This window comes from Triticum urartu, chromosome 1A (genome assembly GCF_056163025.1).
Source record: "Triticum urartu cultivar PI428250 chromosome 1A, HENAU_Tu73, whole genome shotgun sequence".
NCBI classification, from domain to species: Eukaryota; Viridiplantae; Streptophyta; class Magnoliopsida; order Poales; family Poaceae; genus Triticum; species Triticum urartu.
Genome location: NC_141873.1, coordinates 267,304,367 through 267,321,815, shown reverse-complemented (window position 1 = coordinate 267,321,815; position 17,449 = coordinate 267,304,367).

Sequence of the window (17,449 nt, the reverse complement as noted above, 5' to 3'; positions counted from 1 at the left end):
TCTTCCTGTTCACGGAGGGGGAGCCGCCGCCGCCCCTTCCCCTTCCAAAGCCCCGCCCCCTCGCGCCGCCACGGTGACTTCACCGGCATCTGAACCCAGGCGGCGGCGGGCAAGAAGCAGCAGAAGACCACCAAGGCGCCGAGGGAGAAGAAGGCGAAGGTGGAGGACGAGAGTGCGTGGAGGAGCCCGACGAGGAGGAGGGCGAGATGGCCACCTTCGGGGAGCAGCAGAACGAGGAGGGGCACGCGGCGGTGGCGGCCAAGAGGCGAATGGCGCGGCCGACCAAGAAGGCCAGGAAGCCAGAGTTCCTCGGCGAGCCTGTCCCCGCCGACGAAGCCTGCGCCAACTGGCCGCAGCGTTACCAGTGTGCCTCGCCCATGAGGTACGCCCTGGATCCGTCGCCCATCCAACTCGCCCTGACCCTTCTCCTTCCCGCGCCGGTCGGGCTGATGTGGACGCGGTTGCGAGCTTGACCTGAGACCAGACGCAAGGAGGCAGCGTGGAGACAGGCCACCGCCGGTCGTCCACCACCGGAGCTTTTGCCCTGTTCGCCGTCTCCTCCATGACCTCGTCCGCGTGCACGGCTGCTTTCTGGAGGGCCGCCACTGGGATCCACGGGGTGCGCCTCCACCCCCCTGCAGCTCCATCACGTGTGATGGTAAGCGACCTGAACATAGCAATCAACAATTCCCCCTGCAGTTCCATGCGTGCTTCATTAGTGATTCCTAACCAATTAGCAATTCCGTCTAATCGGTGGAATTAAGTTAGGAGTACTCACTGTATTTCTGCTAATGGAATTCAGTATGTGTGAAAAATTCAGTCTGCATTTCTGCTAATGGAATTTTTGGATAGTTATGACTTTTGTAATCCAAGAGATTGTTCTTCATTCTTCTTGCATGAGTAATTTATACTGTATGATGCATTATCAAAGAGTACTGTCGAGATAATTTAACTGAAATCTGAGTTTATAAGCTCAAATTGTTCCAGTTCAGTTTATAAGCAATTTTTATGATCACTGTTACTGCAATTTTCATGATCCAATTTCAGTTTGTAAGCTCAGATTGTTCCTGTTTAAGTTCCAAATTGTGCTGGAGTACTCACTGTACTTGTTCCGGAGCAGGGCGCCGATCTGCAGGCTTGAGCTTGAGCTCCTTGGCGTCCTTCCTCCAGTTGGTGGCCCAGCTCGCCGGCGTTCTAAGTACGGCCTCGGCTACAAACTCTGACGGTGAGTTTCAAACCCAATTCCGCTGCCGCACTGATCGATCTGGCCTTGTTGGGGATGCTCCCTGGTAAAATTTGAAGACAATCATAGAATAACTGTATTCATATTATGAATGGTTTCTGCAATTTACACTGGGGAATTCAGCTATTGAGCAGATTATTGGTTTAAAATTTGCAGGATAACTGTACCATACCCATTCCAGTGGGGAGCACTAACTTTTCATGCTGCTGAATGCTTTGCCATGATGGCAGCTGCTTTTGTTGCTCTTGTGGAGGTACTGTGGATAACTGATGATATTTAATAAGTAGATACAAAACATTGCTATGTCTAAGGCATCAAGTATCCTTTGAATAACACTCCCTGTTTTGTTCTATTTTTCTACTGCTGACGGGCGTGCGAATTAAGGTTCAGGGTGTGCCTTGGACTCAGGATTCTTACTATTTTTGTACTGGATGTGGTGGTCTTGTTAGTTAGTCAGTGCCTCGTATGGTTAGGATGCATATCTGGTTAGAACAGAGTCATTCATGCATTCTTATAATATTTTCATGTGTATTTATTTGTCGGAGGTGTGTTTAGCTGGTTTCCCTTCGGCCATTTTCATTACATAAAACAAACATTATGGTCGTCATGTAACCAAAGTATTCATTGCACATATTTTGTGCTATACAACTTGTTCTTTCTTTCCTACAAAACTCCTATTTTTTATTTGAAGAGCAACAATGAATTTCATTACACATGAAAGGAATTACTGCGACTACCTGACACCTGAGTATTCAGTGTTTGTCTTTCAAGGTCTACGTCTTAAATAAGTTCAACTATTCATTATACAGGGAATTACAATTGGTAGCATGTAACTTGACTCCTATCTGTCCCATAAAGTAGTGGCATGGTTGCCGCTTGTCCCTGATCTTCACACTTCATTTGTTGAAGTCCTTGCTTCTTTGTTTCTGGGTCGTATTAGCTGAATATATGCAAAATGCACGATGAAATTTTCTGTAGGGTGCTGCTGCGGTATGTCAAGAGGAGATAATTATATTTTCCTATCCTTATGTTTACTCCTAAAAATAGCTTTTGATTTTGTTCTTCTGCCAGACCTTGAAGCTCCCAAAATGCAAACACCAGGAGATAGGGATGTCAAACTGAAACAAAGAAGCCCATGACGGGTCTCATAATTTTACCAATAGTACCGCCATCAGCCGCAAAGACGGCAAGCTCAAGCAGGTGAGCTGCATGTCTCTTATGCTGCTGTTTTATATCTTGGCTTGAAGTTCACAACCAGTTCGTAGTTATTCTCAAATAATTTTTCCTTTTGTTGTGCAGATGTGCGCATGTTTTTCTGTTTAATGAGAATCCCTTTTCAAATTGTTTTGATGTTTTGTGTTACTGATTTTTCTTCCTTTTGATGTCCTCTGCATCCTATGGTGGTGAGATTATGTTATGAATTGGTGGTTGATAACATAACATAACACTGTGTTTAGTAGACGAATTTCCTTGTATTGCTCACATATTATTGGTTATTGGTCCATACATACAAGATATTTTCCAAGAATTGGAATAACAATTGGAATAAAGGATTTATCTTTCTCCACTTCGAAGAAAAATACAAGCAACCCTTCCTCTTATTAATCATATGCCTCCGTAATGTGTCTTCATAGCCTGTGTCATTTGGTTACGTAAAGTTTTCTGCTCTGCAATTTACTTTTGTTTGTCTGGTAGGCCAATGAAGGTTGAGGTTTCGACTTCTACTGGAATACAGTTCTTCTAATCTCTATACAGGGCTCAAGAAATAGAAAGCGACTCGTGCTTCAAGTACCAAGAAAATAATTTCCTTGCAAGATAAGACAAATCTATAAGCTTCTCCATTTGTAACGCCATCGCTAGCATAAATGTCATGTTCTCTGTGATCTTCTTTTCAGTTCTTCATGTGTACATTATTGTGCTGCTGGTCTATTTACTCAATTCTCTTTTGATTCTAGAAGCCTGATGCTTTGCCTCTTTGAAATAAAACTAATATGTCATTGCTAGCATGTATGTGGTGTTTCTTTGGATTCTTGCGGGCATTTAGGGTTAAAATATATTCTCATTGGAATTGATAAATCAGTGTGCCTTGCATGACACAGCGCTACGGCTATGAAGATGACGTGTTGAAGAAGCACCATCAGCTGTCACCATCCTCCCCGGCATGCAGAAGACACTCCCAAGTCGTCTCTGTACTGCATCCAGGTATACCAGATGCTACTACTGTTCTCAACTATATCTATTGTTACGTGATTAATTAAAACTCAGCTCTTGAGGTTTACATAGATGGACTGAAAAGATAGTATAATTTTACAATGTATTCTATCTTCTTTTGCACCTATTAACTTTTATTGGCCTTTATTTGCATTTGTCCTCAAATAAATTGGACATGACCTGATCTAAGCCATAATTCATCATTGATTGCATAGGAGTAGGCTGGGGTGACAAACTGTCCAATACCGCACCCTTTCTTATCAAGTTGGTTACATGTGTTTGTTACATTCATTTCATCTGTAATAATCTCTCTCTTCTTTTGTACAATTCCTTCTGGTTAAGATTTCTTATTGCTGTGGCAAATCTTAATTGCTTGGGTTGTCACTGCTGTGAAATATATTGCTATATTTTAAGATTGGAGAGTTTCTTTTCAAACTCAGCCTATGTCATGAGCTACTTGGTTCCTTCTCATTACTCTGGATGCATGGATTGGAGAGATTATGGATGAGGACTGAATTATGTGTAGCTATGATATCTTATAATTTTGGTCATTTGTGTAGCTATGATATCTTACAAGAGTTCCTGTGTATATATTTTGGTCATCTGTATCAGAATAAGGAAGCACCTTTAATTGTACAGCTTTCAGGCCTATCGTTTGGAATTTTATGCAGTTTCTTTTGATGGGAATATTTAGTATGTTGTGTTCTAATGGACACGAATTATGGATGAGGGCTGAATAATGTATAGCTATGATGGGTGTTCTCATTCCTGTGACTCATCATTGAGAGATAATAGTAGATGAATGATTAATCATGGCTTTCTTTTGTATAACATATTGAAACTTGGCCCTTTTGGTATATCATGCTACATTGGTTGACTGGTCATTTTCTTTGGTTAATCTTCCTGCACTGACCACTTGGTGTTGTTGATGGCGCAGATTGCAAAGGATGGCGAGGTTGAGCGTTTGAAAGTAGAAAGTCCAGATCCACAGCGGCATCAGCGCTTCGTCGTCGACCTCATCTGCGACCGTCCTCGAGGTCGCCCATGGCGGTCCAGTCCGGCCAGGCAGCAGCCATGGACGGAGACGCCCGAAACCCTAGCCCTCCAAGGATGCGTGCCGGCTGCAGGCCATCTTCGGCGAGCTCATCCACAGATCTTCGTCTATGGTGCGTGTGCATGATCCCTAGACCCCTTGTCTTGTTGCTGAGATGGGGAGAAGAGGCAAGGGCGTATGGTGGTGGGTAGGGGGGCTCAGGCGTCACAGAGATAAAGAAGGCCATAATGTTTTTCTGCTGACTTCTCTCTTGCTACAAATTATTTGATACTTATAGATAGTGATAACAAAGGTGAAAACTGGACCGGGTGTATGATCTCCAAATTAATGTTGGGATATCTTTATTTGGGGTTTCACTGAGAAGTTGTTCTTTAAAGATTGAAATATTGAATGACATGGCGATTCCTCTCTGGTGTAGATATATATTATTAGCATATACTTGATAATTGTCAAGATTATCTAGGCGGGTATATAAATTGTTGTTTGCTGAGAATTTTCTTTTAAGTGATTGATTGACGCACACCTCCGGAAATAACCTTATTCATCTCCTTAATTGTAATTCGTTCTCTCTAGGTTGCAGACACCTATTAATAAGCAGCTAGATCCAAGGTACCTATGTAAAATTGCTCAGTCATCTTGTTTCAAGATTTCTATTTTTTCTTTGTGATTGTTGATTTCTAAATATGTTCGCACTCTTTGGCACTGTTAAATACACTTCGCCAAAGTCAGGTGTGTAATGCAAGGTCTGCACTTTTTGTTTTTCGATCCTTAGAATATGCCTCAGGATCTACCGCATTGCGTTGTTTAAAGTTGTGTGCCACCGCAAAGGAGTTGATGGATCCGGAAGATACTTATCTGAATATTGGTTTAAATTTGTGCTACCGCAAAGGAGTCATGGATTCAGAAGATACTTTTCCAAATATTTGAGCTTGGCATAAACTATTTCAATGTATGACCTTCGTCTTTGCTTAGACTCGTGTAAAATATGAATTCAACTTTGATCTTACTATTTTGTTTAGACTTGTGGATGCGGTAGTAAACTACATCATTCTTTTGGTATGTCCTTCTGTTAAATTTAAACCTGCCTGTTAATGTATCATTCTCTTATCAATTTTCAATTTGTCGACACTGTTTTCTTGGAGGGATGTCGCGATCATGCAAACGAGCTATTAAAGAGAGTATATCTGAATGTATTCTATGTATAAACTTTACTTTCTCTTCACTGCTCATCAGCATGGTTTAAGATTATGTGTTTGTAGAAAAACTCAACACCAAAAGCAACTTTTTTTCCAGCCGATTATCATTTTCTTGTCGCCCGTTATTCGGCAGGCAACGCGCTCTTTCATAGGAGCCGAAACTGCAAATGATGGGAACTACAAAAAAGCTTTCCTTAATTTGTGTATATGATTTCTGAATAACATATAAGGGAGAGTTGTTTCTCGTATGGTCTAACAGTATGCTTACTACCATCCGTTTGTGAACAGAGGAGTAGTGATAATAAGATTTGTACTTGATGTACAGACTTTCAATTATCACAGAATATGAGTTGAATCTGATCTTTCATATGATCTCAACTTTATTATTCCCAATCAACATATGTTTTGCCAAATTACTATTCATGCAACTTTGTTTCTCCTAGAGCACTGGTAGCAACCACATCATGAAAGGGTCAACAAACGATGATAAAATTTCAGTGCACTCTCTTGCAACACGATCATGTCACCTGCCAAACCACGAGTGCAAGTTCTGTGTCAAACAAACAATTGGTGAGAGTTTGCCAAGGCAGCAGGGCTTAAAGAGTTTCGGATATGTGTCTTCGCCTTTGAGATTGAAAGGGGGGAACCGGCGCTCACTGTCCATAGGCTTTAATAAGGGTAAGGTATAAGATTGCAAGTGCAATGTCTATACATAGATGATGATATACCATATATCTCATAAGTTGTTTCTATCAGGATTGTGCGAAGTGGCACCTACGAAATTTATCGACAAGGAAATTGAATGTAGCCACCTATTAGTATGTTGAGCAGCTATGGCTCGATGGTTGTCTCTCTCCTTTATTATGCTCCTGTTCTTATTACTTCCTCTCCAATTATCGCGCTTTTGGTATCGAACTTCATGTCGAGTGGCTGCACTTTTTGTTTCAAACTTCAAGTCGAGTGGCTATCTTTTTGTGGTCTTATGAACAGACTGAAATCAATTCTACCTTATAATCTCATGCCAATATTGACCGATGTTATGCCTCTCTCCTGCCACAATTGAATGTTTCTTCTTCAATTTATTGTTATCCTGCATGAATGCGTATGCTAAACTTGAATTCCTACTAACTTAGCATTACATTCTTGAACAAAACGTAGGAACCGGCACCCTCGCGCCAAGGCGCGATATCGATCTAGTATATGAGTATAGAGGAGGGCTACAACATCAACTATACAAAAGAAACAGGAGATAGGCCCTATACACAAATATGCACATACACAATATACTTAACAGTAGGCACTCTCAACTTTCGTAGAGCTAGCGACCGACAAACCCCTTCATCGTGATCTTATCCTTAGATCAGCAACATGTACTGTATATATGAACAACATCACAAGGATAACGAGATAAACTCGCAAATCAAAGCTTTTGCGGTGGAACAAATGTTTAACCTTTTGATTTTGCTTTAGTTCTACCAGCGGGCCTTAGTGATGGTAGTATGACAGTATAATAGGGATACAGCACGTGCAGTGTATTCGATCGCTCACTGTATCTGTCTACTCAGCCGACCAACTTTCCAACGTCCTACTAACCTCGTTTGAAAAGCAGAGAATAAAAGACAGAGCACTAGTGTTTGAGCCAATATCTACAGTAGACCCGGTCATGGACAACCCGGCCCGCCAGCCCAAACCTGAAGCCCGACATTCGGGCCGGGCTCGGGCTCCATTTTCTGACCCGAAGCCCAGCCGGAAGCCCGAATAAAGCCCAAAATATGTATAAAAATATATTTTATTCAAAATATAGGTATAATAAATTAATATAATATCCTGAAAATAATTAATTTAATTAAAATATGTCACTGTTCATGTACTTCAGGCCGGGCCGGGCCAGGCTCGGGCTTGGGATTTTATCTTCGGGCTTTGTCAAGCCCGGCCCGAACCCGACCCGGCCCGACGTTTGCCCGGGTTTAATCTACAGGAAGCTGTGCTAAGCTTGTTTCGACCTAACCAAGCCCTTATGTGATGACCTTAGTTCCATAATGTGCAGATTTTGGTGGATCCATATGGATAAGGTCAATAAAATCCACTGGACAAGTTGGGAGAAACTATCTAAACCGAAGAGTGGGAGGCTTGGGATTCAGAGACATGTACTCTTTTAATATGGCCATGCTTGCAAGACAAGGATGGCGGCTACTGCAAAACCCTTCCTCTCTTTGTGCACGAGCACTTGAAGCAAAATATCATCTCAGCCATAACATAATTGAAGCGACGCCAAAGAATGGGATGTCTTATGCATGGCGCAATATTTTAAAAAGTGTACAGCTCCTAAAGAAAGGCATAATTTGGCGAGTTAGAGATGAAAAAAATATTAATATCTGAAGAAAAAAACCTGGCTTCCAAGAGGCATCACCAGAAGACTTACCACACTACAAGGATGAAATTTAGTCACAAGGGTGGCGGAACTTATTGATCCAGTAACCAATGGTTGGGATAAAGACCTAGTGTGGCAAACTTTCAATGTAGAAGATGCTAAGATAATCCTACAAATCCCCATTTATGAGCATACAAAAGACTGTGTGGCATGACACTTTGACAAGAAAGGGATTTTTTTCAGTGAAGTCGGCATACAAAGTAGCAGGAGATTGTGTAGAAAGGGAATCAAGTTATGGCCAGTCATCTAGTTCTGCAAGTAGAGGACAAACAACTAATTTTGAATGGAAGAAAATATGGGCCTTACCTCTGCCGAATAAAATTTTGCACTTCCTATGGCATATGGCAACATACAACTTACCTTTAAGAATGAAATTGAGAAATAGAGGTATGGAAGTGGATACTAGATGTCCAGCTTGTAACAGATACGATGAGGATGGGGGGCACTGCTTTCTGAAATGTAAGAAGGTGAGGAGGCTTTGGTGGCTAGCCCAAATGAAAGAAATTGGAGAGAAACTTCTAAAAAGCAGTGACCCACTAAGGGCGTGTTCGGGAGCCCTCCCGCTTCTCAAATCCTCAACTCCACGTGAGGAGTGTAGCCGAACAGTCGAAATCCCAGCTATGGGCGAGAGAAGCTGGCGATCAGCGCAGTGCAAATTTTGCGGAGTCGAGGAGTTGAAAAACCCGTGCTCTCCAAAAACTGGGAAGTAGGAGTTGAGGGAATTACATGCGTATGCCACCGCAAAGTGAACTTGCAGCGTACCGGTTCGCTAGCTATTCCTCTCCCTGAGCCCCGACACAGCGCCTCGGCCACCATTCCTCTCCTGACGAGCAAACCCTAGGCGTCGCACGCCGCCGCGAGGAGGCAGTCGCCATGCTGCTCTCGCCCTCCTCTGCCCCCACTAGCACGAGCTCGGCCGCAAGGTGGCAGTCTGCACGCTACCCTCTCCGTCGTCCGTACGGCCGGAACCGCGTCAAGATCGTCGACACCGGTGCGGTGCCGGCGCTCGTGGAGCTGTTGCTGGACGAACCTGAACAGAGGGTCTGCGAGCTCGCGCCAGCCGTGCTGCAGGAGATGGCGCAGGCCGCAATTCCCATGGTGCTCCCCCCCCCCCCGAGCCGGGCCACATCAAAGCCAAATGGGCCAAAATTGCTCACTCTGGGCTTCCATCCTTTTTAATACGCTCAGGAGAGAAGCTGCCCGGCCGAACGGATCGCTAACTCCTGGCGATTTGGAGAGAAGCTGACAGCTGGTTATGGGCGGCGGAGTTGAGGAGTTTCCGGCCACAGAGGGCTACCGAACACGCCCTAAGTATGTTTGATGAGATATTTCACTTGATCAAGGAAGATCGCATGAAGGTGTGTATTCTGTTTTAGGTGTGGTGGCATGAGAGAAATAAGGCCAATGCCGGAGATCTGATGAAATCTCAAGATGATATAATTGCTTCTATAATGTAATGTCCGGATAATTAAGCTACAGTAATCCCACGCTAATGGTGCCACGTCACCACGATTACTGTTGTTAACCTTGCGTTGGTTCAAAACCGTTTCAAATATTCAAATTCGAATAATGTCAACAATAAGAGTTTTTCAAAATTTAAAACATAAATGTTCGGGAGGTGCCATATTTTGCATATGTAATTATGTGATAATAAACATATTTTTATAAAATGCCTAAGTATTTTAAAATGAATTAAAACAGAAAATAAAATAAATAAAAGAAAAAACAAAAAAACTAAAAGGAAATAAAAGAGGCAACCCCCCTGCCCCCTAGGCTCTGGCCCAGTTGGCCATTGGACCAACCCACCCGGCCGGCCCATCTCCTCTCCTTAACCCCCTCCCCACTCCACCCGGCCGGCCCATCCCTCACCGGTCTGCTTCCCGCTCCGCCGCGTCGTCTCCATCCTCCTCCTCACGCCCCGCTGCCCCCGTCCCTACGATTCCCTCGTGAGCATGCCCTGAGCCTCTCCTCTCCTCCCCTGCTCACCCGCGCGTGCTCGTGCTCGCACTCACCACCGTGGCGTCCCGCACCCGCGCACCGCGCCGCCGTGGCCGCGACCTGCGTCCTCCCGCGCTCGTCCGCTCTCGCTGCCCATCGCCGGCCCACGCGCGCATCCGCCGCCGCCCGCGCGCGCCCACGCCTCCTCCACGCCTGCTGCCGCTCCGAGGCCACCGCCTCCACCCCGCACGTGCGCGTCCCGCGCCTCGCGCGCCCCTGCCGCGCGTTCCGCTGGCCTCCCCGCCGCGTGCCTCGTGTGCCTCTCCCCCTGCTCGCTGCTGCTCTTGCGCGGCTCTGCCCGTGTCACCGCGCAGCCACCGCGCTCCGTGCCGCTAGGACCTCCCCGCGCGGATGCCCCCGCCTCGGCGTCGTCCTCGCCCAGCCGCGCCACCACGCGCGCTCGCGCTGACCACGGCCGCCCGGACACCCCCCCTCGCTGGCCGCCGCTCGCTCGCGCCCGCGGCCCCCTCCTCCTTCGCTCGCTGCCGCTGCCCTGCCCATGGCTCCGCCGCTATGGCCTCCGGCCGCCGTTGTGAGCTGCGCCAACCGCCGCTCCCGCGCCGCTCGCTACCTCCCCAGGTCGCCGTGGCCTCGCCTGAGCCGCTTCCTCGCCGCCGCGGCCGCCTGGCCGGCGTTGTGGCCACCGGCCTAGCCACGGCCGGACCCCCCCCCCCCGCGCTGGCTGCCCGGGTCCGTTCGCCCCGGCACCCCATGCCCGCAACCGCGCCCGTTCGCCCGCTAAGCCCCTGGCCCAATGACAGTCGGGGCCCACCCAGAACGATTTAAAAAAAGTAATTAAAATAAATATATAATTAACTTAATTAATTCTGATTAAATTATCTAATTATGATTAATTAACCTAATGACTAATTAACCTAATTAACTACTGTTAATTAACTAAACAGTCTATGGCCAGTGGGACCCACCTATTAGGTTGACCAGGTCAACTGCTGACGTCATGATGACGTCAGCAAATACTGTTATGGATAATGTTGGATTAAATAAATTAGACAAATCCTAAAAATGATTTAAATTTTTTAAAATCAATGTAAAATAAACTGTAACTCGGATGAAAAAACTTTGTACATGAAAGTTGCTCAGAACGACGGGACGAACCCGGATACGCGGCCTGTTCGTCCGCCACGCATCCCTAGCGTAGTGAACACGCAACTTTCCCCCTCCCGTTCATCTGTTCGAAAACGCGAAACCCCGAGGGTATTTTCCCGGATGTTTCCCCCCTTCACCGGTACCTCCTCATACCGCGTTAGGGCACCCCTAGCACCGATACTTGTCATTTCATGCATCGCTATGCATCTGTTTGCTTAATATTTATTGTTTCTTCCCCCTCTTCTCTCGCTAGACACCGAGACCGACGCCGCTGCTACCCAGTACGACTACGGTGTTGATGACCCCTCTCTCTTGCCAGAGCAACCAGGAAAGCCCCCCCTTGATCACCAGATATCGCCTACTCTTCTCTCTACTTCTTGCATTAGAGTAGTGTAGCATGTTACTGCTTTACGTTAATCCTATTCTGATGCATAGCCTGTCATTGTTGCTACAACTGTTGATACCTTACCTGCAATCCTAAATGCTTAGTATAGGATGCTAGTTTATCATCAGTGGCCCTACATTCTTGTCTGTCTGCCAGGCTATACTATCGGGCCGTGATCACGTCAAGTGTTGATCACGGGTATATACTATACTTACTACACATGATATATGTTGTGACTAAAGTCGGGTCGGCTCGTTGAGTACCCACGGTTGATTCACGAATTGGGGGCTGGAAGGACATACTTTCCCGGCGACCCTCTGTGTGGATCTTTGTGGCGGAGCGACAGGGCAGGTTGAGACCACCCAGGTGAGAGGTGGGCCTGGCCCTGGTCGGCGTTCGGGGTTACTTTAAGATAACACGCTTAACGAGATCTTGGTATTTGATCTGAGTCTGGCTACTGGCCTATACGCACTAACCAACTACGTGGGAACAGTTATGGGCACTCGACGTCGTGGTATCAGCCGAAGCCAGCCCACCTCTAAGGGTGGCCCCTTTACACTCTAAGGGTGGCCCCTTTACAACAGAGGAAGACATACGAATCTTACCCCCTACGAGTCCGGTCTCCGGGGGCGCAAATACCAGGTACCGATTTCCAAAGGTACCGATCTGCAAGGTACCCATTCCAAAGGTACCGATCCTTTGAAATCATGCTTCGCTATTAAAGGGAATTCCTCCTAACGTCGGAAACTCTATTTATTTAAGATCGGTCTTCCTCGTTCGTTCCCTCGATCGGTCACTCCTCGTCGACCTTGTTCTGAATGGTATTGCTAGATTTTTATAAACCTTGAATAAGACCAACATTATGAACTACTATTCACTGAAGTACAATTCATAACGGCCTAAGTTTGAATGAAATTAGAGATCTGAAATAGGATCAGTTTCCGTACTTCTTTCTTTTTCAGAAAGTAAGGTCTGCCGGTTTGCAACTCCGAAGCTGAAAAGGAAAAGTAACGTTAGCCGGTTTGCAGTTCGTTACCTGACTGCTCCGCGTTCATGCGAAAAGATAGGAAAAGTGCCTTTCTTTTTTTTCGGTTCAAGTTCCTGACTAGAGCTGATTCGTGGGTCCTGTTCTCCTACGTTCTGAGGAACGATCTACCTCCGTTCCTTCCCTACAACAACATCCCTCTCCATTCCGGATGAGTGAATAGAAGGACTTAAAAGAGAGAATAAAGCAAGCCCAAGCATTTTCAATTCCTAATTTAAGTATATATATACCTTTCCGGGCAGCAGAGCAGAGGGAGAGGAGCCCTCGTCCATACGATGGCCAGAAATAGAGGGGGGAGCTAATTAGATTGTTAGGTTTCCTAACATAGGACTGAGCATGTCTCAAGGGAGTGAGACATGCACTAACAAGCCTTGTAGAAAAGATGGATTGGGTTGAACCTCAGAGTCATTAAAAATTTGGTAAACCCCATTTTTGAAAATAGAAATTCAATTTAAAGGGGTACCCAAGCTAAATAAGGCCTCAGAAATCAGAGCATAGAAAAGGTGGGGCTGGCTAATTAAATGAAAGGATTTCGAACCAAAATCTTTGCTAATTCGACAAGGAAACGTTGTAGCATCCTTTTGACGGTTGGGCTTTGAGTTGAGAACTTTTAAGAACTCTTAATATGAAAATACACATTCTAAAATGACGCATCGAGCTTCGTGACGTCAGCGACTGAGCGGCGCGTGATACGTCTCCAACGTATCTATAATCTTTTATTGCTCCATGCTATATTATTTACTGTTTTGGACATTATTGGGCTTTATTATCCACTTTTATATTATTTTTGGGACTAACCTATTAACCGGAGGCCCAGCCCAGAATTGTTGTTTTTTGCCTGTTTTAGGGTTTCGAAGAAAAGGAATATCAAACGGAGTCCAAACGGAATGAAACCTTCGGGAACGTGATTTTCTCAACGAATAAGACCCGGGAGACTTGGACCCTATGTCAAGAAAGAAAAGAGGAGGCCGCGAGGTAGGGGGGCGCACCTCCCCCCCAGGCACGCCCTCCACCCTCGTGGGCCCCCTGTTGCTCCACCGGCGTACTCCTTCCTCCTATATATATCCACGTACCCCCAAATGATCAGATACGGAGCCAAAACCCTAATTCCACCACCGTAACTTTCTGTATCCACGAGATCCCATCTTGGGGCCTGTTCCGGAGCTCCGCTGGAGGGGGCATCGATCACGGAGGGCTTCTACATCAAACACCATAGCCCCTCCGATGAAGTGTAAGTAGTTTACCTCAGACATACGGGTCCATAGTTATTAGCTAGATGGCTTCTTCTCTCTTTTTGGATCTCAATACAATGTTCTCCTCTCTCTTGTGGAGATCTATTCGATGTAATCTTCTTTTTGTGGTGTGTTTGTTGAGATCGATGAATTGTGGGTTTATGATCAAGTCTATCTATGAACAATATTTGAATCTTCTCTGAATTCTTTTATGTATGATTGGTTATCTTTGCAAGTCTATTCGAATTATCAGCTTGGTTTGGCCTACTAGATTGATCTTTCTTGCAATGGGAGAAGTGCTTAGCTTTGGGTTCAATCTTGCGGTGTCCTTTCCCAGTGATAGTAGGGGCAGCAAGGCACGTATTGTATTGTTGCCATCGAGGATAACAAGATGGGGTTTTCATCATATTGCATGAGTTTATCCCTCTACATCATGTCATCTTGCTTAAGGCGTTACTCTGTTTTTAACTTAATACTCTAGATGCATGCTGGATAGCGGTCGATGAGTGGAGTAATAGTAGTAGATGCAGGCAGGAGTCGGTCTACTTGTCTCGGACGTGATGCCTATATACATGATCATGCCTAGATATTCTCATAACTATACTCAATTCTGTCAATTGCTCAACAGTAATTTGTTCACCCACCGTAGAATAATTATGCTCTCGAGAGAAGCCACTAGTGAAACCTATGGCCCCCCGGGTCTATCTTTATCATATTAATCTCCTACTACTTAGTTATTTCCTTTGCTAATTACTTTGCCTTTATTTTACTTTGCATCTTTATCACAAAAATACCAAAAATATTATCTTATCATATCTATCAGATCGCACTCTCGTAAGTGGCCTTATAGGGATTGACAACCCCTATTTGCGTTGGTTGCAAGGATTTATTTGTTTTGTGCAGGTACGAGAGACTCGCGTGTAGCCTCCTACTAGATTGATACCTTGGTTTCTCAAAAACTGAGGGAAATACTTACGCTACTTTGCTGCATCATCCCTTCCTCTTCGGGGAAAACCAACGCAGTGCTCAAGATGTAGCAAGAAGGATTTCTGGCGCCATTGCCGGGGAGGTCTACGCAAAAGTCAACATACCAAGTACCCATCACATACCCTTATCTCCCGCATTATATTATTTGCCATTTGCCTCTCATTTTCCTCTCCCTCACTTCACCCTTGCCGTTTTATTCGCCCTCTCTCTCTATCCTCCCTCTCTTTCTTTATTTGCCTCTTTTTGCCCGCTTGCTTTTTGTTTGCTTGTGTGTTAGTTTGTTTGCTTGTCATTATGGCTAGTCCCTTATCTTCTCCGTTGTCTCCCAAGAATGAAATTCTAAACTTTAAACAAAGACTAGGAGAAAACTTAAAAGATGCCTGGTTGAGAATAATGGAGTCTTATCGTAATTGTACCTCTGAAATAAACATGAGAATTTTGCTTCGCAATTTTTATGTTGGATTGAATATGTCTCATAGACAACTCTTGGATTGCGTTGCCAAAGGCAATTTTATTGAAATCGATCCCCATATTGCGCTTGAAATTATAGAAGGTATAGTGGGAACGCTACCTCAACAAAAGGGGCCTCATGCTACCCAGGAAGAGACACAAGTTTTTGAAAATTATTGTGAAGTTACTAAAAACTTGCAGAAATCTCTTGAACCTCTTAAGAACATTAGTGGAAATATTCACCGCATGAATATGTTGATTACCCTTTGCAATAAGCGGCTGGATTCGTTAGATCTAAAAATTTCAGAATATGAAGGGAAACGTAAAGAACCTCCCGGATTCGAGCTTGATTCCGCTAAAAAGTTGAAAACTAAGGATGGCAATACCTAGATCCATTCTTGCTTGTTATGCCTAGCTAGGGGCGTTAAATGATAGCGCTTGTTGGGAGGCAACCCAATTTTATTTTTATTCCTTACTTTTTGCTCCTATTTAGTAATAAATAATTTATCTAGCCTCTGTTTTGGTTGTGTTTTTTGTGTTTAATTAGTGTTTGTGCCAAGTAGAACCGTTGGGAAGACTTGGGGAAAGTCTTGTTGAACTTGCTGTAAAAAACAGAAACTTTAGCGTTCATGAGAACTGCTGCCATCTTTATTTGGAAAGTGCTATTTAGTTAATTATTTTTGCAGATGATTAATAGATATTCCTCACGTCCAGCAATTTATTTTAGAATTTTTGGGGTTCCAGATCTTGCGCTAGATACATATTACTACAGACTGTTATGTTTTTGACAGATTCTGTTTTTCGTGTGTTGTTTGCTTATTTTGATGAATCTATGGCTAGTAAAATAGTTTATAAACCATAGACAAGTTGGAATACAGTAGGTATAACACCAATATAAATAAAGAATGAGTTCATTACAGTACCTAGAAGTGGTCTTTTATTTTTTTTCGCTAACGGAGCTCATGAGATTTTCTACTTTAAGTTTTGTGTTGTGAAGTTTTCAAGTTTTGGGTAAAGATTTGATGGATTATGGAACAAGGAGTGGCAAGAGCCTAAGCTTGGGGATGCCCATGGCACCCCCAAGAGAATCTAAGGACACCTAAAAGCCAAAGCTTGGGGATGCCCCAGAAGGCATCCCCTCTTTCGTCTTGTATGATTTGAGTCTTTGCTTGTTAGTTTACCACAATCATCCTTGTTGTACACACCTTTTTGAGAGAGCCATACATGATTTGTAATTTGTTAGAATACTCTATGTACTTCGCTTATATCTTTTGAGTTATATAGTTTTGCTCTAGTACTTCACTCATATGTTTTAGAGCACGATGGTGGATTTGTTTTATAGAAACTATTGATCTCTCATGCTTCACTTAGATTATTTTGAGAGTTTTAATAGCATGGTCATTTGCTTAAAATCCTAATATGCTAGGTATTTAAAGTTAGTAAAATTTTCTCAAGAGTGTTTTGAATAGGGACAATTGCATTTTTACCCCTAGTTGGTTCCTACCCATGGGTTTTGCCCTTACTTTTCAAGCTTGCTCAGTTTTGCCCTTACTTTTTCCGTCAAGGTCCCTCGAATGCCCTTTGACCGTTTGACTAAAACTTTGAAAATTCATAACTAATTCATATGAACTCAGAAAAATGCAAATAAGATATCAAAATGTTCAGGTAAACATTACCTTTATGTGCATATCATTTGCATTCAGGACAAAAGCACCCTTTAAACTACCTGAGGTAATTACTGTTATTAACATTATTAAAAATAAAAAGGTATAAACAATATTTTTTCATGAATAAAAATTACATGCAAATGTTGGTGATGTTTTCTGAACATCCTGATATCTTATTTGCATTTTTCTGAGCTCGTATCAATTTGTTATGAAGTTTCCAAATAATGGTCAAAGTCGTATGAACATTCATAACAAGATGGTGCGAACTCACAAAAATGCAAATAAGATATCTGGATGTTCAGAAAACATCACCTACATTTGCATGTAATTTTTATTCATGAAAAAAATATTGTTTATACATTTTTATTTTTAATAATGCTAATAACATTAATTACCCCAGGTAGTTTAAAGTGTGCTTTTGTCCTGAATGCAAATGATATGCA